The sequence below is a fragment of the Camelus dromedarius genome, chromosome 8, assembly GCF_036321535.1.
Source record: "Camelus dromedarius isolate mCamDro1 chromosome 8, mCamDro1.pat, whole genome shotgun sequence".
Classification (NCBI taxonomy): Eukaryota; Metazoa; Chordata; class Mammalia; order Artiodactyla; family Camelidae; genus Camelus; species Camelus dromedarius.
Genome location: NC_087443.1, coordinates 31411268 through 31436289, shown reverse-complemented (window position 1 = coordinate 31436289; position 25022 = coordinate 31411268). Strand labels below are relative to the sequence as shown.

Sequence of the window (25022 nt, the reverse complement as noted above, 5' to 3'; positions counted from 1 at the left end):
CCTACTTGGCTCTCAGACTCAGTTCTAATCTGGCAGAGCTCCTAATTGTAGCCATCCTAGTGCTGGGGGATTTTTGCCTCTGTATTTACAGCAGTATTTTTATTTCCTCTCAGCAGCATCTGTTATCTACAGATTGCCCTGGAATAGTCCTGGGGGAGCTCAGCTCTCCTAGTGTTTTTCTTGCATTGATTTGCTTAAAAGTCAGAGAGTTTATCAGAAACACTATTTGAAACTTTAGGTTTTAAGACTGTTGCCTGAAGTCTAGCGTTTTGGCATCACCTTCAGTTTATACTTTGTTTTTAGTCATATAAAGAAATAAATTCCATCCATGAAATCACTAGTCCACAAAATTGATACTTTTATGAACCAAATGAGTCCTTTAGCTTCTGTCTCAAAAGTCTGGAAAGCCCGTAGAAAAGAATGAATTAAATGTCTTCATATTAGATAAGAAATGCATTTGTCTAAAGATTCAGACTCCAGGAAGGGGAGCGGTTAACAATATTTCATATGAACAGCAACACTGCCACCAATATTTAAAAGTACATATAATTATTCAAACCACTGTTGTGTGTGTGTGTGTAGTTTTAATTTCACATCAGTTTTACGAAGGAGGATAATTGTCATTCCCATTTGAGAGGTGAGAAAACCAAGATACAAAGGTTAAATTACTCGGTCCAACAAACTATTCAGTGGTAAAAGCTGGGGCTCAGGACCAGCTACATAACTGGGGGGGGGGGCGGCAATTAAAATGAAAATGCAGAGGTCCTTTGCAAAAAAGCAGGGAAAAACATGTTATTAAAGGACCTAAAATATAAAGCTTTTCCTTTAAAAATGTTTTAGTGTGTTATAAATGTCATAAAATATAGTTGGGTACTAGTTACAACCGAGTAACAATATACACTTAAAAATTACAAAAATATTTTTGGTGTCATACTTGTATATAATATATAATACTTTCATTTTCACTTCATACAGTTGAAAGTGATGTGAATGGCTCTTGGCAAATGCTAAGTGGGCAGTGCAGTGTCTTTAAGTACATTAGGTACAATCATAATGTTGTTCAGCTGTCATCACTGTCCATCTTCCAAACCGTTTCATCATCCCAAGTTGAAACGCTGCACATTAAACAATACCCTAGTCCCCTCTTCCTTCAACCTCTGGCAACCACTATTCTCTCTGTCCTTATGAGTTTGTCTGTACTGGGTACCTCCTAGAAGTGAACTCATACAATATTTGTCCTTTTGTGTCTGGTTTGTTTCACTGAGCGGAATGTTTTCAAGATTCATCCATGTGTCAGTGATCACTATTGTGACTAATGCTGCTGTGAATATTGGTACACAAATACCTGCTCAAGTCCCTGATTTCAGTTTTTGGGGGTTCGTACCTAGAATTGGATTTGCTAGATCATATGATAATTCTATGTTGAACTTTTTGAGGGGTCATACTGTTTTCCACAGGGGCTGCACCAGTTACATTGTCCCCAGTAATGAACAAGGGTTCCAGTTTCTTCACAACCGGACCAATGCTTGTTATTTTCCATTTGTTGACAAAAACCATCCTAATGAGTGTGAGGCTGTATCTCATTGCAGTTTTGATTTGCATTCTCTACTGATTAGTGATAGTTGAGCACTTTTTCGTGAGCTTATTGGTCATTTGTATATCATATTTGGAGAAGTGTCTATGCAAGTCCACCTTTGCCTGTTTTTTCCCCCCCAGCTTTATTGAGATATAATTGGAATATAAAAGTATGTAAATTTAAAGTGTACATCATGATTTGCTACTTAAATATACTGTGTAAGGATTACCACAGTAGGGTTAGTTAACAGCTCTACCACCTCATGTAATTACCATTCCTTTTTTTTGTGGTGAGAACATTTAAGATTAATTTTCTTAGCAATTAAAAAATGTATAATAAAATATTGTTAACTATAATGGGTGTGCTGTAGATAACATCCCCAGAACTTACTCATCTTATAACTGAAAGTTTGTACCCTTGATTAACATCTCCCCAACTTCTGCAGCCCCCAAACCCTGGCAACCACTTTTCTATTCTTTTTCTATGCGTTCAGTTTTTTTAGATTCCATATGTAAGTGATATCATAAAGTATCTCTTTCTCTGTTTGACTTATTTCACTTAACAAAATGCCCTCAAGGTCCATCCATATTGTTGCAAATGGCAGGATTTTCCTTCTCTCTCATGGCTGCATAATATTCATTTATGGAGATAGATAGATATCCATATAAACACTGTCTGTTCATCTATAGATGAACACTTAGGATGTTTCCATATACTGGCTATTGTGAATAATGCTGCAGTGAACATGGGAATGCAGACAGCTCTTTGATCATGAGTATATTTCCTTTGGATATATGCCCAGAAGCGGGATTGCTGGATCATATATAGTTCTTTTTTTAATTTTTTGAGGAATGTCTATACTGTTTTCCATAGCAGCCACACCAATTTACATTCCCACCAACAGTATATAAGGGTTTCCTTTTATCTACATCCTTGCCCACGTTTACCTCTTGTCTTTTTGATGATAGCCATTCTGGCAGGTGTGAGGTGATATCTCATTGTAGTTTTGATTTGCATTTCCCTGGTGATTAGTTATGTTGAGAATCTTTTCATATACCTATTGACCATCTGTAGGTTGCCTTTAGGAAAATGTCTATTCAAGTTGTCTGTCCATCTTTTAATCTGATTGTTTAGGTATTTTTGTTATTTTGAGTTATGAGTTCTTTATTTTGAATACTAACCCCTTATCATATAACATGATTTGCAAATATTTTCTCTGTATGTTGCCTTTTCATTTGATGATTTTCTTTGCTGTACAGAAGCTTTTTACTGTGATTTTTGCATTTGTTGCCTTTGCTTTAGGTGTTAAATCCAAAAAAATTATCACCGAGACCAATGTCAAGGAGCTTACTGCCTGTGTTTTCTTCTAGGAGCTTTATGGTTTGCAGTCTTATGTTTAAGTCTTTAATCCATTTTGAGTTGATTTTTGTGTAAGGTGTGAGATAGATAGTGGTCCAGTTTCATTCTTTTGCATGTGGCTGTACAGTTTTCCTAGCACCATTTATTGAAGAGACTGCCTTTTCCCTATCCTTTATTGTAGATTAATTGATAATACATACATGGGTTCATGTCTAGTCTCTCTATTTTGTTCCATTGATCTATGTGTCTCATTTTATGACAACACTACACTGTTTTGATTAGTATAGCATTGTAATATAGTGTGAAATCAAGAAATGTGATGCCTCCAACTTTGGTCTTCTTTCTCAGGATTGCTTAGGCTTTTCATGTCCATTGTGGTTCTATACAAATTTTAGGATTGTTTCTACTATTTCTGTGTAAAATGCCATTAGAATTTTGATAGGGATTGCATTGCGTAGCATGGACATTTCAACAATATTTATTCCTCTAATCCATGACCATGGAATGTCTTTACATTTATATCATCGTAAATTTCTTTCATCAGTGTCTTACAGGTTTCAGAGTATAGGTCTTTCACTACCTTGGTTAAATTTATTCCTGGACATTTTATTCTTTTTGATACAATTGTAAATGAGTTTGTTTTCTTTTTTTTTTTTAATTAATTAATTAATTAATTTATTTATTTATTTTAACTGAAGTACCATCTGTTACAATGTGTCAGTTTCTGGTGTACAGCACAATGTCCCAGTCATGCATATACATACATATATTCATTTTCATATTTTTCATTAAAGGTTATTACAAGACATTGGACATAGTTCCCTGTGCTATACAGCAGAAACTTCTTAAAATCTTTTTTTTTATATTTAGTGGCTAACATCTGTAAATTTCAAACTCCCGAATTTATCCCTTCCCACCCGCTTTCCCTGGTAACCATTAGATTGTTTACTATGTCTGTGAGTCTGTTTCTGTTTTGTAGATGAGTTCATAGTGTCCTTTTTTCCCTTTTTTTAAAAAATATATTTTTATTGAAGTATAGACAGTTTACAATGTGTCAATTTCTGGTGTACAGCGTAATGCTTCAGTCATATAGGAACAAACATATATTTGTTTTCATTTTCTTTGTAACCATAAGTTGCTATAAGATATTGAGTATAGTTCCCTGTGCTATACAGTATAAACTTCTTGTTTATCTATTTAATATATAGTAGTTAGTATCTGCAAATATCAAACTCCCAGTTTATGCCTTCCCATGCCCTTCTCCCTCTGGTAACTGTAAGTTTGTTTTCTATGTCTGTGAGTCTGTTTATGTTTTGTAAATAAACTTGTCTTTTTTTTTTTTTTTTTTTTTTAAGATTCCACCTATAAGTGATATCATACAGTATTTTTCTTTCTTTCTGGCTTCATTCAGAATGACATTCTCCAGCTCCATCCATGGTGCTGCAAATGGCATTATTTTATTTTTTATGGCTGAGTAGTATTCCATTGCATGAATACACCACAGCTTCTTTATCCAGCCATCTGTCAATAGAATTTAGGTTGTTTCCATGTCTTGGCTATTGTAAATAGTGCTGCTGTGAACAATGAGGTGTATGTATCTTTTTGAAGTAAGTTTTCCTCTGGATATATGCCCATGAGTGGGATTGCTGGATCATATGTTAAGTCTATTTTTAGTCTTTTGAGGAAATCTCCATACTGTTTTCCATAATGGCTGCACCAAACTACATTCCCACCAACAGTGTAGGAGGGTTCCCTTTTCTCCACAGCCTCTCCAGCACTTACCATTTGTGGACTTTTTTTTTTTTTTTTTGCATTGTTTCCCACTGGGATCCTTATATGTTCTTTTTTTTTTTTAACATTTTTTTATTGATTTATAATCCTTTTACAATGTTGTGTCAAATTCCAGTGTACAGCACAATTTTTCAGTCATACATGGACATATACATACTCATTGTCACATTTTTTTCTCTGTGAGCTACCATAACATTTTGTGTATATCTCCCTGTGCTATACAGTGTAATCTTGTTTATCTATTCTACAATTTTGAAATCCCAGGCTATCCCTTCCCACCCTTCCCCACCCAGCAACCACAAGTCTGTATTCTCTGTCTATGAGTCTATTTCTGTCCCGTATTTACGCTTTGTTTTTGTTTGTTTGTTTGTTTGTTTTTGTTTTTTAGATTCCACATATGAGCGATCTCATATAGTATTTTTCTTTCTCTTTCTGGCTTACTTCACTTAGAATGACATTCTCCAGGAGCATCCATGTTGCTGCAAATGGCATTATGTTGTCAGTTTTTATGGCTGAGTAGTATTCCATTGTATAAATATACCACATCTTCTTTATCTAGTCACCTGTTGGTGGACATTTAGGCTGTTTCCATGTTTTGGCTATTGTAAATAGTGCTGCTATGAACACTGGGGTGCAGGTGTCATCCTGAAGTAGGGTTCCTTCTGGATATATGCCCAGGAGTGGGATTCCTAGGTTATACAGTAAGTCTATTCCTAGTCTTTTGAGGAATCTCCACACTGTTTTCCATAGTGGCTGCACCAAACTGCATTCCCACCAGCAGTGTAGGAGGGTTCCCCTTTATCCACAGCCTCTCCAGCATTTGTCATTTGTGGATTTTTGAATTATGGCCATTCTGACTGGTGTGAGGTGATACCTCATTGTAGTTTTGATTTGCATTTCTCTGATAATTAGTGATATTGAGCATTTTTTCATGTACCTTTTGATCATTTTTATGTCTTCCTTGGAGAATTGCTTGTTTAGGTCTTCTGCCCATTTTTGGATTGGGTTGTTTATTTTTTTCTTATTGAGTCATATGAGCTGCTTATATGTTCTGGAGATCAAGCCTTTGTCGGTTTCATTTGCAAAAATTTTCTCCCATTCCGTAGGTTGTCTTCTTGTTTTACTTCTGGTTTCCTTTGCTGTGCAGAAGCTTGTAAGTTTCATTAGGTCCCATTTGTTTATTCTTGCTTTTATTTCTTCTAGGAGAAAATTTTTGAAATGTATGTCAGATAATGTTTTGCCTATGTTTTCCTCTAAGAGGTTTATTGTATCTTGCCTTACCATTTGTGGACTTTTGAATGATGGCCATTCTGACTGGTGTGAGGTGATATCTCATTGTAGTTTTGATTTGCATTTCTCTGATAATGAGCGATATTGAGCATTTTTTCATGTGCCTATTGGCCATTTGTATGTCTTCATTGAAGAATTGCTTGTTTAGATCTTCTGCCCATTTTTGGATTGGGTTGTTTGTTTTTTATTAAGTTGTATGAGCTGTTTATATATTCTGGAAATCAAGCCCTTGTCAGTCTCATCTTTTGCAAAATTTTTCTCCCATTCTGTAAGTTGTCATTTTGTTTTGCTTATGGTTTCCTTTGCTGTGCAAAAGCTTCTAAGTTTAATTAGGCCCTATTTATTTATTTTTGCTTTTATTTCTATTGCCTGGATAGACTGCCCTAGGAAAACATTGCTAAGATTTATGTCAGAGAATGTTTTGCCTATGTTTTCTTCTAGGAGATTTATCATGTATTGTCTTATATTTAAGTCTTTAAACCATTTTGAGTTTATTTTTGTGTATGGAGTGAGGGAGTGTTCTAACTTTACTGATTTACATGCAGCTGTCCAGTTTTCCCAACACCACTTGCTGAAGAGACTGTTTTTTCTCCATTGTACATTCTTGCCTCCTTTTGAGTTTTTCTTAATTTCTCTGATAGTTTGTTCTTAGTGTATAGTAAGGTAATATTTATGTATCCTACAACTTTACTGGATTTATCTCTAGTTCTATCATTTTTTGTTGGCATATGACATTGAGTATGATGTTAGCTGTGAGTTTGTCATATGCAGCCTTTATCATGTTGAGGTACGTTCTCTCTATATCCACTTCATTGAGAGTTTTTAATCATAAACTAATGTTGAATTTTGTCTAATGCTTTTGTGTATCTATTGAGATGATTATATAATCTTTTATTTTGTTAATTTGGTGTATCACATTGCTTGATTTGCATATATTGAACTATCTTTGCATCTCTAGAATAAATCTCATTTGATTATGGTGTATGACCTGCCCCCCCTCCCCCGCTGCCCTTCTCTTTTCCTGAGGTTTAGAAGGAAGCTAGCTTCCGCGTTTATTTCTGCTGGTGATCCTAATGAAGGCAACTCCCTCTGGGTTACTGAAAGAGATTACAAATCAGTGTATGTCACCAACAGATTAAGGACCCATGTCTCTATTTAATCAAAATTCATTTTTTGCAAGCAAAACCCAAGCAAATTCAAAGCAAACACTTTTTCTTCTACAATTCTTCACTTATACCTGATTAGCCACCCATTTCTCCTTACGAATAAAAATTTTAAAATAACATGATTAATGTAGTCTTTAAATGGTATCAGAATCAGTTTTTGTCAACAGATTAAACATTTGATTACAACTTTCAGGTAATTCCTTTTTTTCATTTTTTTTAATTGAAGTATAATTGACTTACAATGTTACTAGTTTCAGGTGTACAACAGAGTGATGCAGTATTTTTATACATTACAAAATGATCACTATGATAACTCTAGTTACCATCTGTCACCATACAAAGTTATTACAATATTACTATATTTCTCTGTGATTCATTCATTTTGTAACTGGAAGTTTGTATCTCTTAATATCCTTCATCTTTTTTCACTCCTCTCCCTGCGCCCTCTACTCTGGCAACCACTTGTTTATTTTCTGTATCCATGGCTCTGTTTCTGTGTTGTGATTTTGTTCATTTGTTTTGTTTTTTAAATTCTACATGTAAGTGAAATCATATGGTATATGTCTTTTCCTATTTGATTTCAATTTCACTTAGCATAAATATCCTCTAGGTCCATGTGTCTTGTCCCAACTGGCAAGATTTCACTCTTTTTAATGGCTGAATAATATTCCATTTTGTGTGTGTATGATACACACACACACAAATTACTTTTCTTTATCCATTCATCTATTGTAAGTTGCTTCCACATCTTGGCTATTGTAAATAATGCTGCAGTGAACATAGGAGTACATGTATCTTTTCAAATCAGTGTTCTTGTTTTCTTCAGAAAAATGCCCAAAAGTAGAATTATTAGATTGAATGGTAGTTATATTTTTAATTTTTTGAGGAACCTCTGTACTATTTTCCATAGTGGCTGTACTAACTTATAGTCCCACCAAAAGCACATAGATCTACTCTAAATAGAAAAGAAGCAGAATGCTACAAAAATGAGAAACTCATAACTGGAAAGGTGATAACTACCATGAATTCCAAATAGAATAAACACAAAATTGTAAAAGAAGACATCTAAATCATTAAGAGTGGGAGAGGGAAGCAAGGAAAGCCACTGTGGAAAACAGTATGGAGATTCCTCAAAAGACTAGGAACAGACTTACCATATGACCCAGGAATCCCACTCCTGGGCATATATCCAGAAGGAACCCTACTTCAGGATGACACCTTCACCCCAATGTTCATAGCAGCACTATTTACAATAGCCAAGACATGGAAACAGCCTAAATGTCCATCAACAGATGACCGGACAAAGAAGCTGTGGTATATTCATACAATGGAATACTATTCAGCCACAAAAACCAACAACATAATGCCTTTTGCAGCAACATGGATGTTCCTGAAGAATGTCATTCTAAGTAAAGTAAGCCAGAAAGAGAAAGAAAAATACCATATGAGATCACTCATATGTGGAATCTGAAAAAAAAAAAACATAAATACAAAACAGAAACAGACTCATAGACATAGAATACAAACTTTTGGTTGCCAAGGGGGTGGGGAGGTGGGAAGGGACAGACTGGAATTTTAAAATGTAGAGTAGGTAAACAAGATTATACTGTATAGCACAGGGAAATATATACAAGATCTTGTGGTAGCTCACAGCGAAAAAAAAAATGTGACAATGAATATATGTATGTTCATGTATAATTGAAAAATTGTGCTCTACACTGGAATTTGACACAACATTGTAAAATGACTAATACTCAATAAAAAAGTTAAAAAAAAAAAAAAGGGCACATAGAGTTACCTTTAATCCACATACTTGCCAACAGTTGTTATTTATTGTCTTTTTGATAATAGTCATTGTGACAGATGTGACATATCTCGTTATGTTTGTGATTTGCATTTCTCTGATGAGCAGCTTTCCATGTGTCTGTTGGCCATCTGTATGTCTTCTTTGGAAAAATGTCTGTTCAACTCTGCTCATTTTGTTTTTCTCTGCCCATTTTTTAATCAGCTTTTTTTATGTTGAGTTTTATGACTCTGCATTTTGGATATGAACTTAACTAGATAAACCATTTGCACATGTCTTCAGTCATTCAGAGGGTGTCTTCTTGATAGTTTCCTTTGCTGTGAAAAAGCTTTTTTTTTTTTTTAATTTTAATTGAAGTACAGTCAATTACAATGTGTCAGTTTCTGGTGTAGAGCACAATGTCCTAGTCATGCATATACATACATATATTTGTTTTCATATTCTTTTTCACTAAAAGTTATTATAAGATATTGAATATAGTTCCCTGTGCTATACAGAAGAAACTTGTTTTTTAATCTATTTTTATATATAGTGACTATAGTGAATAACATTTGCAAATCTCAAACCCCCAAATTTATCCCTTCCCATATCCTTTCACCCAGTAACCACAAGATTATTTACTATGTCTGTGAGTCTGTTTCTGTTTTGTAGATAAGTTCATTAGTGAAAAAGCTTTTTAGGTTGATATAGTCCCATTTATTTTGCTTTTGTTTCTCTTGCCTCAGGGAGACATATCCAAAAAATATTGCCAAGACTGATGTCAAGAGTGTACTGCCTATGTTTTATTCAAGGAATTCTGTGGTTTCAGGTCTTACATTTAACCCTTTAATTCATTTTGAGTTTATTTTTGTATGTAGTGTGAGAAAGTAGTCCAGTTAAATTCTTTGGCACATAGCTGTCCAGTGTTCCCAGCACCATTTATTGAAGAAGCTGTCTTTTCCCCTTTGTAGGTTAATTGACCATATAATATGGGTTTATTTCTGGGCTCTCTATTCTGTTCCACTGATCTATGTGTCTTGTTTTTGTGCAGTATCATACTGTTTTGGTTACTGTAGTTATGTAGCATTGTTTGAAATCAGGGACCGTGGTGTTTCCAGCCTTGTCTTTCTCAAGTTTATTTTGCCTGTTTGTGGTCTTTTCTGTTTCTGTGCAACTTTTAGAATTACTTGGTCTAGTTCCATGAAAAATGCCATTGATATTTTGATAGGAATTGCATAGAATCTGTAGATTGCCTTGGGGAGTATAGTCATTTGAACATTTTCCATTTGTGTCATTTTTAACTTCTTTCATCACTGTATGACAGTTTTCCAAGCACAAGCCTTACACCTCCTTGGTTAGGTTTATTGCTAGGTATTCTATCCTTTGTAATGTAGTTATTAATGGGATTGTTTTCTTAACTTCTCTTTCTGATAGTTTGCTGTTAGTATATAGAAATGCAACAGATTTCTGTATATTAATTTTATATCCTGCAACATTACTGAATTCATTTATTAGTTCTAATTTTTTTATTGTGTCTTTGGATTTTCTATATATATAGTATTGTGTTATATCTGCAAACAGTGAAGTTTTACTTTTTCCTTTCCAATCTGGATTCCTTTTATTTATCTTGTCTGATTATTGTGGCTAAAATTTCCAATGCTTTGTTGAATAAAAGTGGTGAGAGTGGGCACCCTTTTCCTGATCTTAGAGGAAGTGCTTTCAGCTTTTCATCATTTAGAATGATGTTGAATGTAGGTTTGTCATACATAGCCTTCATTATATGAGGTGTATTCCCTCTACACTCACTTTGAGAGTTTTTCCATCATAAATGGATGCTGAATTTTGTCAGAAGCTCTTTTTTGCATCTATTGAAATGGTCATATGATTTCTATTTTATAATTTGTTAATGTGTATGTATCAAATTGATTGATTTTTGTGGATATTGAATCATCCTTGCATTCTTGGAATGAATGCTACTTGGTCATGGTGTATAATCTTTTAGTGTATTGTTGAATTTGGTTTGCTAATATTTTGAGGATTTATGTTCATCAGTGATATCCACCTGTAATTTTCTTTTTTGGGGGGTCTTCATCTGGTTTTGTTATCAGGTGACGCTGGCCTCATAGGATGAGTTTGGAAGTGTTCCTTCCTCTTCATTTTTGGGGGGAGTAGTTTAAGAAGGATAGGTGTTAACTCTTGTTTGGTAGAATTTACCTTTGAAGCTGGTCCTGGGCTTTTATTAGAAGTTTTTTTTTTTTAATTACTGGTTCAATTTCTTTATTAGCAATTGGTCTCTTCATATTTTGTTTCTTTCTGATTCAGTCTTGGGAGACTGTGTTGCTAGGAATTTATACATTTCTTCTAGGTTGTCCATTTTATTGGCACATAGTTGTTTGCGGTAGTCTCTTAACGATCCTCTGTACTTCTGTGGTTTGGATATAACTTTCTTATTTTCGGTTTTATTTACTTGGTCCCCTTTTTTTCTTGATGAGTTTGTCTAAAAGTTTATCAGTTCTGTTTATCTTTTCAAATAACTAGTCACATGCTGCTTGTTTGCAGTTTTATTCTTGTAGCTAACTTCCAGTCACATAATATTGTGGTCAGAAAGGATGCTTGATATGATTTCAGTTTCCTTAAATTTACTGTAACTTGTTTTGTGGCCTAGTATGTAACCTGTCCTGGAGAATGTTTTGTGCCCATTTGAAAAGAATGTGTATTGTGATGCTTTTTTAAAAAAAAAATCTTTTTATTGAAGTGTAGTGAGTTTACAATGTTGTACCAATTTCTGGTGTACAGCACAATCCTTTAGTCATATAGGAACATACATATATTCATTTTCATTTTCTTTTTAACCATAAGTTACTACAAGATATTGAATATAGTTCCTTGTGCTATACAGTATTAACTTGTTTATCTATTTTATATATAGTAGTTTGTATCTGCAAATATCGAACTCCCAGTTTATCCCTTCCCACCCCTTCCCCCTGGTAACCATTAAGTTTGTTTTCTATGTCTGTGAGTCTCTTTCTATTTTGTAAATAAGTTTGTCTTTTTTTTTTTTCTTTTAGATTCCACATATACATGACATCATATGATATTTCTCTTTCTGGCTTACTTCACTTAGAATGACATTTTCCAGATCCATCCATGTTGTTGCAAATGGCATTATTATATTATTTTTTACAGCTGAGTAGTGTTCCATTGAATAAATATACCACAACTTCTTTATCCAGTCATCTGTCGATGGACATTTAGATTGTTTCCATGTTGTATTCTGCTGCTTTTTGAAGGAATGTTACATATATAGTCCCTCTGATCTAATGTGTCATTTAAGGCCAGTGTTCTCTTATTTTCTGTCTGAATGATCTGTCCATTGAAATAAGTGGGACATTAAAGTCCCCTATTGTGTTACTATCAATTGCTCTCTTTGTTAGTATTTGCTTAATGTATTTAAGTGCTCCTATGTTGGGTGCATATGTATTTACAATTGTTATGTTTTCCTGTCAGGTTCATCCCTTTATCATTTTGTGATGTCCTTTGTCCCCTATTACATTCTTTGTTTTAGAGTCTATTTTGTCTCATATAAGTATTGATATCCCAGATTTCTTTTCATTTCCATTTACGTGGAATACCTTTTTCCATTCCCCTCACTTTCAGTCTGTGTATATTTAGATCTGAAGTGAGTCTCTAGGCAGCATATATATGGGTCTTGTTTTTGTATCCATTCACCTACTTTTTTGGATTGGAGCATTTTGTCCATGTGTATTTAAAATAACAATTGCTAGCTATGTACTTATTCCCATTTTGTTAGTTGTTTTCTGGTTGTTTTTGTAGTTCTTTTGTTCCTTTTTCTTCTGTTACTCTTTCCTTGTGATTTGACTATCTTTAGTGTTGTTTGGATTCCTCCCTTTTTTGTGTGTATATCTATTACAGGCTTTTGGTTTGTGGTTACCATGAGGCTCCAGTATAACAATATATTATGTATGTGTGTGTGTGTGTCACACACACACATAATGGTTGTATGTCATATATACATACGAATCTATATATAACTATATATGTGATTATTTTAAGTTGATGATCTCTTAAGTTCAAACACATTCCAACAACCTTGCATTTTTACTTCCCCCCGTCACACACACATTTAAAGTTTTTGGCATAATATTTAACATCTCACTTTTTGGTGTATCCCTTAACTACTTATTGTGGATATGGATGATTTTACTACTTTTGTCTTTTAACCATCCTACTAGCTTTGCAAGTGGTTGATCTCTTCCTTTCATCTAATCTCTTGTTGATGCCTTCTGGTGTATTTTTTATGTCAGTTACTGTATCCTTCACCTCTTTTTGTTTCTTCCTTATATTTTCTAACTCTTTGTTAAACTTCTCACTGTGCTATTCTGTTTTTTTCCTTTTTTTTTTTTTTTAACAGAGGTACTGTGGATTGAACCCAGGACCTTTGTTCATGCTAAGCATGCACTCTACCACTGAGCTATATCCACCTCCCCACACCTCCCTGTCCATCCATTCTTGATCCAAGTTCATTGAGCATCTTTAAGATCATTACCTTGAACCTTGAACTCTTTATTGGGTAGATTCCTTATTTCTTCTTCACTTAGTTCTTCTTTTGGGGTTTTGTCTTATTCCTTCATTTGGAACATATTTCTCTGTCTACTCATTTTGCCTAATTCTCTGTTTATTTGTATGTATTAGGTAGGTTGGTTACTTTTCTTGATCTTGGATAAGTGGCCTTAAGAGGTGTCCTATGGGGCCCAGCAACACACTCCCCTCTAGTTACCAGAGCTATACCCTCTAAGTGCCACCATATGGGCTGCATGGGCCCTTTTGTTGTGGTGGGACCAACTAACGTGGGCATGCTGGTAGGCATGACTAGCCCCAGGCCTAGTTGGCCACCAGGCCTTGCCTCATGCAGTGGCTGCCAGCTCACTGATGGATGGGGTCAGGTCCTGGCTTTGTTGCCCGTTTGGCCCAGGGGGTCCTGGGGCTGGTTCTAGCCTGCTGATGGATGGGTAAGCCCCCAGCACTAATAAGCTAGAGGGAAGACTCCAAAATGGTGCTTGCCAACACAAGCATCCTCACAGTAGAATGAGCTCCCCTCATAATGGTGCCATCAGCATCTTTGTCGCTAGAGGGAGTCCCAATTGCCTCCCGCCTCTCAAGGGCACTTTCCAAGATCAGTAAGTGGGTCTGACCCAGGCTCCTTTCAAATTACCACCTGTGCATTGGGATTTGAGTGTGTAAGTATTTGTGCATGCCCTTTATGAGTGTGTCTCTGCTACATCATTGGAAACGCCTCATAGCATAACTATGTAGCTTCCTTTACTCACAGAGCTACATGTTAGATCTGTGGGAAAGAACTACAAGACAGAGCTGCTAAATAAACTAGGAAAAACCTAGCAAACTTTATCTTAGGTACTGGTATATCCCAACGATCAGTACTGTTTAGGGCATGATAAGCTTAGGATTAAATATGATTTGAACTTAATGCATGTTTAGAGGGTGTCTAAAATTCAGAACCAGGTAGATCCATCTTCCCTGACCCCAACTATGGAATAGTCCCGAAGTAAATTGCAGGAAGAAATTGGATCCCATAGATTACAGGAGTTTTGGAAGTATGTCCATGTTCCACTGGAGATCATAGAAGCCCAAATAAAAGAATTAGGGACTGACTGACATGACAACTGTTGACTGAGCAAAAATTTTTTGAAAGGGCTGTCTTGCAGATTATTGACTCAAACACTGAAGGAACTAAGGTGATGGGCAGTGGAAAGAACCAGAACATGTGAAATTCTTAAAAAAAAAAAAAAAATTATCGGCTTAATAATTTTACCTGTTACACAATTTAAAAAACCCCTTTACACTTAAAAAAAAAAAAAAGAAAAAGAAAAAAAGAAAGGTGATGTCTCTGCTTTCTATAGCCCTCCGGCTCTCCCATACACAAGCCCTCCTGGCCTTCACAGCCAGGTGTTCTCAGGGCTTGTCTTCTTGGTCCAAGACCCTCAGGCTAGGGAGACTGACAGGGGGCTCAGACTCCTTGGTCTTTGGGGAGAATTTCTGCAACTGTGATTATCCTCCCATTTGTGGTTGCTCACCTTGGGGATGTGGGTCTGGACTATACTGCGTCGTGCTGTAGTTCCTTCTTCATATCTTTAGCCATGGAAAATCTTTTCTGTTAGGCCTCAGGTTGTCCTCATAGAGAGTTGCCCGTAGGTGGTTGTAATTTTCCTGTGCCTGCTGGAGGCGTGCCCAGGACCCCCCTACTCAGACATCTCGGCCACAGCTTCCTGGTGTATGATCCTTTTAACATATTGTTGAATTCTGCCTCCTGATACATTGTTGAGGATTTTTGTGTGTATATATCTCAGGGATATTGGCCACTACTGCTCTTTTCTAGTAGTGTCCTTGTCTGTTTTTGGTATTACAGTAATGCTGGCCTTGTAAAGTGAGTTTGGAAGTATTCTCTCCTCTATTTTTTGGAAGAGTTTGAGAAGGATTGACGTTAATTCTTCATTAAATGTTTGGTAAAATTCACCAATGAAGTTTTCTGGTCCTGCATTTCTGTTGTTGGGAGGATTCTGATTAATTATTCAATCTTCAATTATTAACTTTTGTTTTTATATATTTTCTGTTTCTTCCTGATTCAATTTTGGTAGATTGTATATTTTAAGAATTTATCCTTTTCTTTTAGGTTGTCCAATTTGTTGGTAAATAATTGTTCATTGCAGTCTCATATGATCCTTTGTGTCTCTACGTTATCAATTGTAACATCTCTTTCATTTCCAATTTTGAGTCTTCTTTTTTTTCCTAGGTGAGTCTAGCTGAAGGTTTGCTGATTTTGCTCTTTTCAAAAAACCAGCTCTTAATTTTAGTGATCTCTTTAGGCTTTTTAGTATCTATTTCATTCCTTTCCATTCTGATCTTTATTTCCTTCTTTCTATAACTTTGGGCTTCACTTTTCTTCTTTTTCTAGTTTTTTGAAGTGTGAAGTTAGGTTTTTTATTTGAGATCTTTCTTGTTTCTTAATGTACATATTTATCAGTATGAACTTCTCTCTTAGAACTGTTTTTGCTGCATTCCATAAGTTTTGATATGTTGTATTTCCATTTTTATTTGTCTCAAAGTATTTTTTAATTTCTTTTTTTTTTAAATAGACTTTATTCTTTTAGAGAAACTTCAGGTTCACAACAGAATTAAGGAGAGAATACAGAGTTCACACATAGCCCTTCCCACCCACACATATATGCTCCCCAACCCTCAACATCCCTCACCAGTGTGGCGTATTTGGTACAATTGCTGAACCACATGGGCACATTATCAGCCAAAGTCCATAGTTTACATTAGGGTTCACTCTTGATGTTGTACATTGTATGGGCTTTGACAAATGCATAATGGCATGTAGCCACCACTATAGTATCATACAGAATAATTTCATTGCCCTAAAAATCCCCTGTGCTCCATCTACTCATCCCTCCCTCCCTCCCTCCCCCCAAACCCCTGGAAACCACGATCTTTTTATTGTTTCTGTAGCTGTGCCTTTTCCAGAATGTCACCTGGTTGGAATTGTACAGTTTGTAACCTTTTCAGACTGGCTTCTTTCATTTAGTAATATGTCTTTTAAGTTTCTTCTAATGTCTTTTGTGGCTTGATCTTTTTTTCTTTTTTTTTACTGCACATATATTTTAAAATTTACATATATGTACTGTTCATTGTTTCTAAGAACGTATAACGCTTTTGCTTTTTAAACTTACATGTTATCAAAGGGATAAAGCCAAACACAAAATAATAATTAACTCAAAAAGATACATACACCCTGCTATTAACAGCAACTTTATAACTGCCAAGATGTGGAAGCATCCTAAGTGCACATCAATAGTTGAATAGATAATGGAGATGCAGCATGTATGTATGTGTATTTGTGTGTGTACATATATATATGTATATATATATATATGTACACACACACACACACACACACACACACACACACAAAAATGGAATACAACTCACCCATAAAAAAGGATATTTTGCCATTTGTGGCCCTTCATTCACTTTTTTTTTTTTTTTCACTTCAAAAACCAGAATTTTATAACTGGCAGAGACATTTCCATTACATCAAAAACAACAAAGTACCTAGAAATAAACTTAGCCAAGGAGGTTACCTATACTCTGAAAACCGAAATGACACAAAGAAATGGAAAGATTTCTTGTGCTCTTGGATTGGAGAATCAACACTGTCAAAATGGCCACACTACCCAAATTAATCCACAGACCTCACTGGAATTTGACACAACATTGTAAAATGATTATAAATCAATAAAAAATGTTAAAAAAAAAATCCACAGACCTGTCAAAATACTCATGACATTCCTCACAGAACTAGAACAGACAATTCCAAAATTTGTAAGGAACCACAAAAGGACCTAAACAGCCAAAGCAATATTTTGTAGGTCTTTCTTTTTTTTTTATTTTTCTTCTTTTTCTCTTTTCTTTAGTCATCAAACCATAAGAAGGTCCTTTAACATTTGCTGTAAAGCTGGTTTGGTGGTGCTGAAACCTCTTAGCTTTTGTTTATCTGTGACGCTTTTGATTTCTCTGTCGAGTCTGAATGATAGCCTTGATGGATAGAGTATTCTTGGTGTGAGTTTCCCCCTTGCATCACTTTAAGTATATCATGCCACTCCCTTCTGGCCTGTAGAGTTTCTGCTGAAAAATCAGCTGATAACCTTATGGGAGTTCCCTTGTATGTTATTCATTGCTTTTCTCTTGCTAATTTTAATATTTTCTCCTTATCCTTAATTGTTGTCAACTTGATGACTATGTGCCTTGGTGTGTCCCTCTTTGGGTTGATTCTGTGTGGTACTCTGCACTTCCAGGACTTGGGTGGCTGTTTGCTTTCCTAAGTTCGGGAAGCTTTCTATTATTATCTCTTCGAAATTTTTCTCAGGTCCTTTCTCTCTTTCTGGGCCCCTATAATGTGAATATTAGAGCACTTCATGTTGTCCCAGAGTTCTCTTAAACTATCCTCATTCCTTTTTATTTTTTTTTTCTTCTGTTCTGAAGTAGTGATTTCCACTAATCTGTCTTCTAGCTCACTGATCCGTTCTTCTGCCTCATTTAATCTATTCTTGGTTCCTTCTATTGTATTGTTCATTTCAGTGATTTTATTCTTCAACTCTGTTTGGGTATTCTTTATATTTTCCAACTCTTCACTAAAGACTTCACTCTGTGCATCTGTACTCCTCTTGAGTTCTCTGAACATCATGGCTATCATTACTTTAAACTCTTTCTCAGATAAATTACCTATCTCCTCATCACTTATTTCTTCTGGGATTTTATCTTATGCCTTGGCCTGGGAGATATTCCTTTGCCACCTCATATCGTCTATCTTTCTATGTGTTTGTGGATTCCTTCCACAGGCTTTGAGATTATTGTTTTCTTGTTTCTAGTATCTGCCCCTGGTAGATGAGGCTGGACTAGAGGCTTATGCAGGTTTCCCGGCAGAAGCAGCCAGTGCCTGCTCACTGCTGGGTGAAGCTTGGTCCTGGACCTTTGGTGGGTAGGGCTGTGTCTAGAGGCCTTTGTGGCTCAGGAAGTCTGCTGATGGGTAGGGCTGTGTTCCCACCCTGTATGTTGTTTGGCCTGAGGCTTCCCTACAGGCTGTTGGGTGGGGCTAGGACTTGGTGCTAATGATCCAATCAAGATGTCAGCCTCCAGGAAAGCTCAAGTAGATTAACAGTCCCAGATTGTCCCCCACCAGCTTTTAAGTCCCTTGAGTGAGCTTCAGCCATCCCCCACATCCCCAGGAGACCCTCCAAATCCAGCAGGCAGGTCTGGCGCAGGTCCATGTGAAATCACTGCCTCTGCCCTTGGACCTGGTGCACGTGAGTTTCTGTGTAGGCTTCTAGAGTAAATGGAGTCTCCATTTTCCCCAGTCCTGTGAGGCTCCCGGAGCCAAGCCCCCCTGGCCTTCAAAACCAGATGTCCTGGGGTCTCCTTCTCATCCCAATGCCAGGACCCGAGCTGGGGAGCCTACATGGGGTTTAGGAGCTCTCACTCCTGTGGGAGGGCCTCTGTGACTTAACTATTCTTCAGCTTGTGGGTTGCCTACCCGGGGGTTATGGGGCCCAGTTATATCATGAGCACGCCCCTCCTACTGTCCTGCTGTGGTTCCCTCTTTGTTTCCAGTGCAGATCTTTTTTGCTAGGTTCCAGTCTTTTTTCGATGGTTATTTAGCATTCAGTTGTGGTTTTGATATAGTTGCGAGGAGAGGCAAGCTTGTGGTCCTACCACTCTGCAATCTTGACCAGTTAATTTCTCTTTTAACTTACTCTTTGACCTGTTAATTGTTCAGTAACATCTTTCATCTCCATATATATGAATTTTTCAGTTTTTGTTTTTATAATTGATTTCTAGCCATACCACTGATGTCAGGAAAGAAGTTTGATCTGATTTCAACACTCCTGAAATTAGTAAGATTGATTTTTGGTCATAATACACAGTATATCCTGGATATTTGCACTTGAGGAAAATATGCATTGTTATTTTTGGATGGAATGTTCCATATATATTAAGTTCATCAGGTTTAATGTGTCATGTAAGGGTGAAGATCTACTCACATTAAATAGTTTGGTGACCTGTAAGCTTCATGAACTTGGATATCCAAATCTCTCCTCTTATTTGGGAAGTTCTCAGCCATTATTTCTTTAAATAAGTGTCTTTCTCCTCTCATCTTTTCTGGGGCTCCAATAACTCACAAAATTTATTTTGATGTTTCCCAGACATCAAGTTAGCTTTCTCTACTCTTTTTCATTCTTTTTTCTTCTCCTCTTAACTGGATAATTTCAAGGATCCTATCTTCTAATTCACACATAATTTTCTTCTGCTTGATCAATCCTGCTGGTGATGCTTTCTGTTCCATTTTTCATTTTACTTATTGTATTCTTCAGCTCTAGATTTAAAAAAAAAATTTTTTGTGGGGGCGTAATTGGGTTTATCCATTTATTTATTTAGATGTTTATTCTTTAAAAGAGGTACTGTGGATTGAACCCACAATCTTATGCATGCTTAGCAGGCACTGTACCACTGAGCTATGTCCTCCCCACTAGATTTTCTGTTTGTTTCTTTTTAGTTATTTCTCTTTGTTAAGCTTCTCATTTTGTTCATGTATTGTTTCCTGACTTCATTGAGTTGTTTTTCTGTGTTTTCCTGTAAATCATTGGGCTTCCTTAAAACAAATTTTTAATTCTTCAGTTGGTAAGCTGCAGATCTGCATGTTTTGCGGGTCAGTTACTAGAAGATTATTATGATCCTTTAGTGTTGTCATGTTTCCTTGATTTTTATGTTCCTTAAAGTTCTGCATTGTTTTCTTTACATTTGAAGTAGCAGTTGTCTCCTCCTATCTTTAATAACTGGCTTCAGGAGAGAAATACCTTCCATCAGCTTTGCTTAGGAATTCTCAGGCTTTCTCAGATCTTTGAATACATCTGCGTCTTGCCCCCTCTTTTGGCTGTTAAGCTCATATACCTTCTCTCAATCCTGCAATATATCAGGCCAGGTGCTGACAGCCTCCCTTTTGCTTTTCCAAGGGTAGACTGAAAACTTAAGACCCCATTGGGAGCTGAGCCCAGGTGCTTCATAAATGAAATCAGAAGAGTAGGAGGTGGTCAGAGCCAATGAGAAGGAAACCTTATCTTTGCATAGCCATGTCTTATGGAGGAGTGACATTATACATTCACATGCTTTTCACCTAAGCCCCTAAGATCCAAGGGAGAAGCCCCAGACCCTCTTCTCTTGCAGTGTGGAGGTAGTAGTGCTGCAGGGGGCAGGGCTGGCTGGGGGTTCCTTAGGGCAGTATAGCTGGCATTTGTTTTATAGACTCTTGTCTTTAGAATTGGAGGTTGGGGGTAGTATTTCAATCTGTTACATGTTTTGTATTTAAGGAAGAAAACCTATTTATTAATGAAAAATAATAACATACACAAGAGTCTGTCTCTGGCCTGCAGATCAGGCTGGATTTCTGTGAGTGCCTACTGACCATCTGCCAAAGCTCACTACGGTCACCATGAGGAGCATGCACCAGGAGCCAGCCACAGAGTGTGGGTGTGTATGGGTGAGGCATGCAGAGTGCTGGGGGTGCCATGGGCCAGGTGGGGGGAATCAGTAAGTAAGGCAGTGTGGTTAGGATTTGTGTCCCTTTAATGATATCTAAGAGTCCTCCCTGTCACTCTCCTAGCTTCTTCCTGCCCCCCACCCACCATGATTCCGCTTACGATTCAGTTCTCTGGATGAGGTAAGAGGTAAATGGGCCTCGTTGGCAGCAAACTGTACACCTGGGGAAGGTATTTTGCCCAGTTTTTAATTGCAGTTGTTGAGTTTTAGGAGTTCTTTATATATTCTGGATATTAATCTCTTATATATATATATGATTTACAAATATTTTATCCCATTCTATGGATTGCCTTTTCACACTCTTGATAGTTTTAAATTTTGCAGAAAAGTTTAAATTTTGGTAATGTCCAATTGATCTACTTTTTTCTTTTGTTGCCTGTGCTTTCGGTGTCATATCCAGGAAAGCACTGCCAAATCCAATGTCATGAAGATACTCCTCTATATTTTCCTCAAGAGTTTTATGTTTTTAGCTATTATGTTTAGGTCTGTAATCCATTCTGCATTACTCTTTACATGTGGTATAAGATAAAAGAACAAATTCATTCTTTTGCATATAGATACCCAGTTTTTCCAGGACCATCTGTTGAAGTGTCCTTTCTACCATTCAGTGGTTTTAGCACCTTTGTCAAAATCATTTCACTATATATGAGGGGATTTATTGTGTGTGATTATCAAGTGTGATGTTTACTAGAAGTTTATAGTACAGACCCCTAATCAGATTTAGGACGTTCCCTTCTACTTCTAGTTTTCAGTGTTGTTGTTTTTAATTATGAATGGATGTCAATCTCCTTCCCAACAATTAATATTATACATGTTAAGGCTGTGGATTCCGCTAGCAGTTTTTTTTTAACATTTTTTATTGATTTATAATCATTTTACAATGTGTCAAATGTTAGCAGATTTTTAAAATATTGAACCATCTTTACATTCTTGGGATAATGTGATGTTTTTAATTATTAATATAACTTCTTTTGTTAATATGGGTCAATCCAGACTATTTCTTCTTGGGTAAATTTTGTGATTTTCTCTTTGAAGAAAATTGTTGATTTCATGTAAATTGTCTAATTTAGTGATATTAAGATGTTCATAATAGTCCATGATTACCCTTTTAATGCTTGTAAAAGCTATAGTTATGTCCCTTTTTCAGTGCCTGATATTGGTAATTTATTTCCTTTCTCTTTGCTCTGTATCAGTATAGCTAAAGGTTTATCAATTTATATTTATTCAAGAAAACAGCTTTTGGTTTCATGGACTTTCTCTATAGTCTGTCCATTTTCATTTCATTTATTTTTGCTCTTTAAGTTTCTTTCTGCTTACTTTTGGTTTAATTTGTTCTTCCTTTCTAGACTTAAAAAAAAACCTTTATTGAAATAGAACTTACACACCATACAACTCAACAATTTAAAATGTACAACTTGATGACTTTTAGTACATTTAAAAAATTGTGTATGCATCATCCCAATCAACTTGAACACTTTCATTAACCCAAAAAGAACCTTAATGCCCCTTAACCATCACTCCCTAATTCCCCCATCCCCAAGACAACCATTAATCTTTCTTTTTCAGATTTGTCTATTCTGAACATTTCATGTACATGTGGGATCATACAATATACAGTCTTTGGTGATTCATTTCTTTCACTTAGTATGTTTTTAGGGTTCATCCATCTTGTAGTACGTGTGAGTACTTCATTTCTTCTTATTACTGAGTAATATTCCATTATATAGCTTTTCCAGCTTCTTTTTCCCCCCAGCTTCTTAAGGTAGAAACTTTATTAATTTTGAACCTTTCTTCTTTATAATAGACACTTAGTGCTGTAAACTTGCATCTAAGCACTAATCATTTCCATCATACTTAATAAGGATTTTCTCTATTTTCCTAAATGAATATATTTATTTTATTACATTTTTAGGTTTTTATAATGCCCCTTATGTTCCAAGAAAAGGGACTAGGATGAGGAATATGATATCTGATTAATATATCTATCCTGCTCAATTGTTAAACATTCTGAAGATTTTAAAGGCAGTTTCTTCAAGCATCATTTCACCACAATGAGTACATTTCTGTCAGCTGTTCTTGATGGAATGACTAAGGATTAGGGTTTCTCAGTCTTGGTGCTACTGACATGTGGGCCTGATCTTTTTTTTTTTTTTTTTTTTTTTTGAGATATAATTCATATAACATTAGTTTCAGGTGTACAGCTTAATGATGAAATATTTATCTGCATTGCTAAATGATTACCACAGTAAATCATTATCACCAGTTACACTTTTTTATGATAAAAACTTTTAAGATTTACTCTCAACTTTTAAATATACAGTACAGTATTAACTGTCGTCACTGTGCTGTATATTACATCCCATGACTTACTTATTTTATAACTGAAAGTTTGTACTTTTTGACCACTCTCACCCATTTTGCTTAACCCCTAGCTCTTGCCTTTGGAAACCACTCTTTTCTCTGTATTTGTGAGTTTAGGGATTTTTTTGTTTTGTCTTTTTAGATTCCACATGTAAGCAAGACCATACAGTATGTGTCTTCTTCTGACTTATTTCAGTTGGCCTAATATCCTCAGGGTCCATCTATGGTATCACAAATGGCAAGATTTACTTTTTTTTTTTATGGTTAATATTCCATTGTGTGTATATATCACATTTTCTTTATCCATTCATCCACTGAAGAACACTTATGTTGCTTCCAAGTTTGATGCAAAGAACATGTGGGTGCATACATCTTTTCAAGTTAGTGCTTTCATTTCCTGCAGACAAATACCCAGAGGTGGAACTGCGGGACTTTGTGGTAGTTATGTTTTTATTCTGAAGAATTTCCATACTGCTTTCCGTAGTGGCTGCACTATAAATACATTAATTTAAAATCTTTTTTGGCTTTATACTATAATCGTTAAATGTTAAATTTTTTCTATAACCGCTGTTATATTCTACAGGTTTGATAATTAGGATTTTCATTATCTTTCATGTCTACTTCATAATTTCCATTCTTGTGTCTGAAGTTCATTTCCTAGATTCTTTGGGAAGAGATCATAGGAACAATATTTTGAGTTCCTGCATGTTGATAGATTTGTCTGTGCCCTTTATACTTAAAGGTTATGCTGGATATAAAAATCTTTAGTTCACATTTTTTTCCCTTGACTATCTTAAATGTATTTTATATCCATTTTCTTCTGGGATGAAGTGTTGCTGTCAACATCTGATGATCTAGTTCTCTCTCCCTTGTAAGTAATGTGGTCTTTTTGCTAGAATGCTCAAAGGAATTTTTCCTTCTTTAAAATCTGATAATTTTACAATTATGTATTGGTGTTGGTCATTCTGAGTTGTTATTCCCTGGTACACAATGTGGTCTTTCAATATGTACTTTTAAACATTTTTATTTTAAGAAAGTGCTGGGTCAGTCTCAGCCTGATAGTGATGCTGTTGTGTAGGAATGCCTGAGACGCTCGCCGGGGTCCCTGTTGCTTGTGGAGAGTCCCCACAGACATTCCATGGACTGGAGCCAGTGTTGTGGCTGGACCAGCCCCTGTGGTTCTTACTATGACTGCAGGGTGCACCTCAGCAAAAACCATTAGGGAACTTCGAGGAATAAGATTACTCATAGATCCTGGAGGGTACCAGCACTGCCCAGGGCCGCGAGGTAGAGTGGAAGAGGGGAACTGGATGTGAGGGTCTCCCTTTATTAGGGTCCAAGGGTGAGGTACTTGGGGTTTTGTGGGTTCACTCTTTATTGGCAAATTTCAAGCATAAAAGTGGGAACAGGGCCTGGGAAGGGAAAAGCATGGACACCCAGTCAGTCAGTTATCCAGGACACAGGACTTTCTAAAGGGAAAACCTCATGGATGGGGGCAGCCTGGCTC

The 25022-nt window shown here is 36.1% G+C and overlaps 1 long non-coding RNA gene and 1 pseudogene across 1 annotated transcript in view; both read left to right on the top strand.

Moving 5' to 3' along the window:
• The window catches only part of LOC135321819 (uncharacterized), a 64000-nt gene that overhangs the window by 3317 nt on the left and 35661 nt on the right, over window positions 1-25022 (top strand). The window lies entirely within an intron of this gene.
• On the top strand, window positions 14246-14356 carry LOC116156135 (small nucleolar RNA SNORA18; annotated as a pseudogene).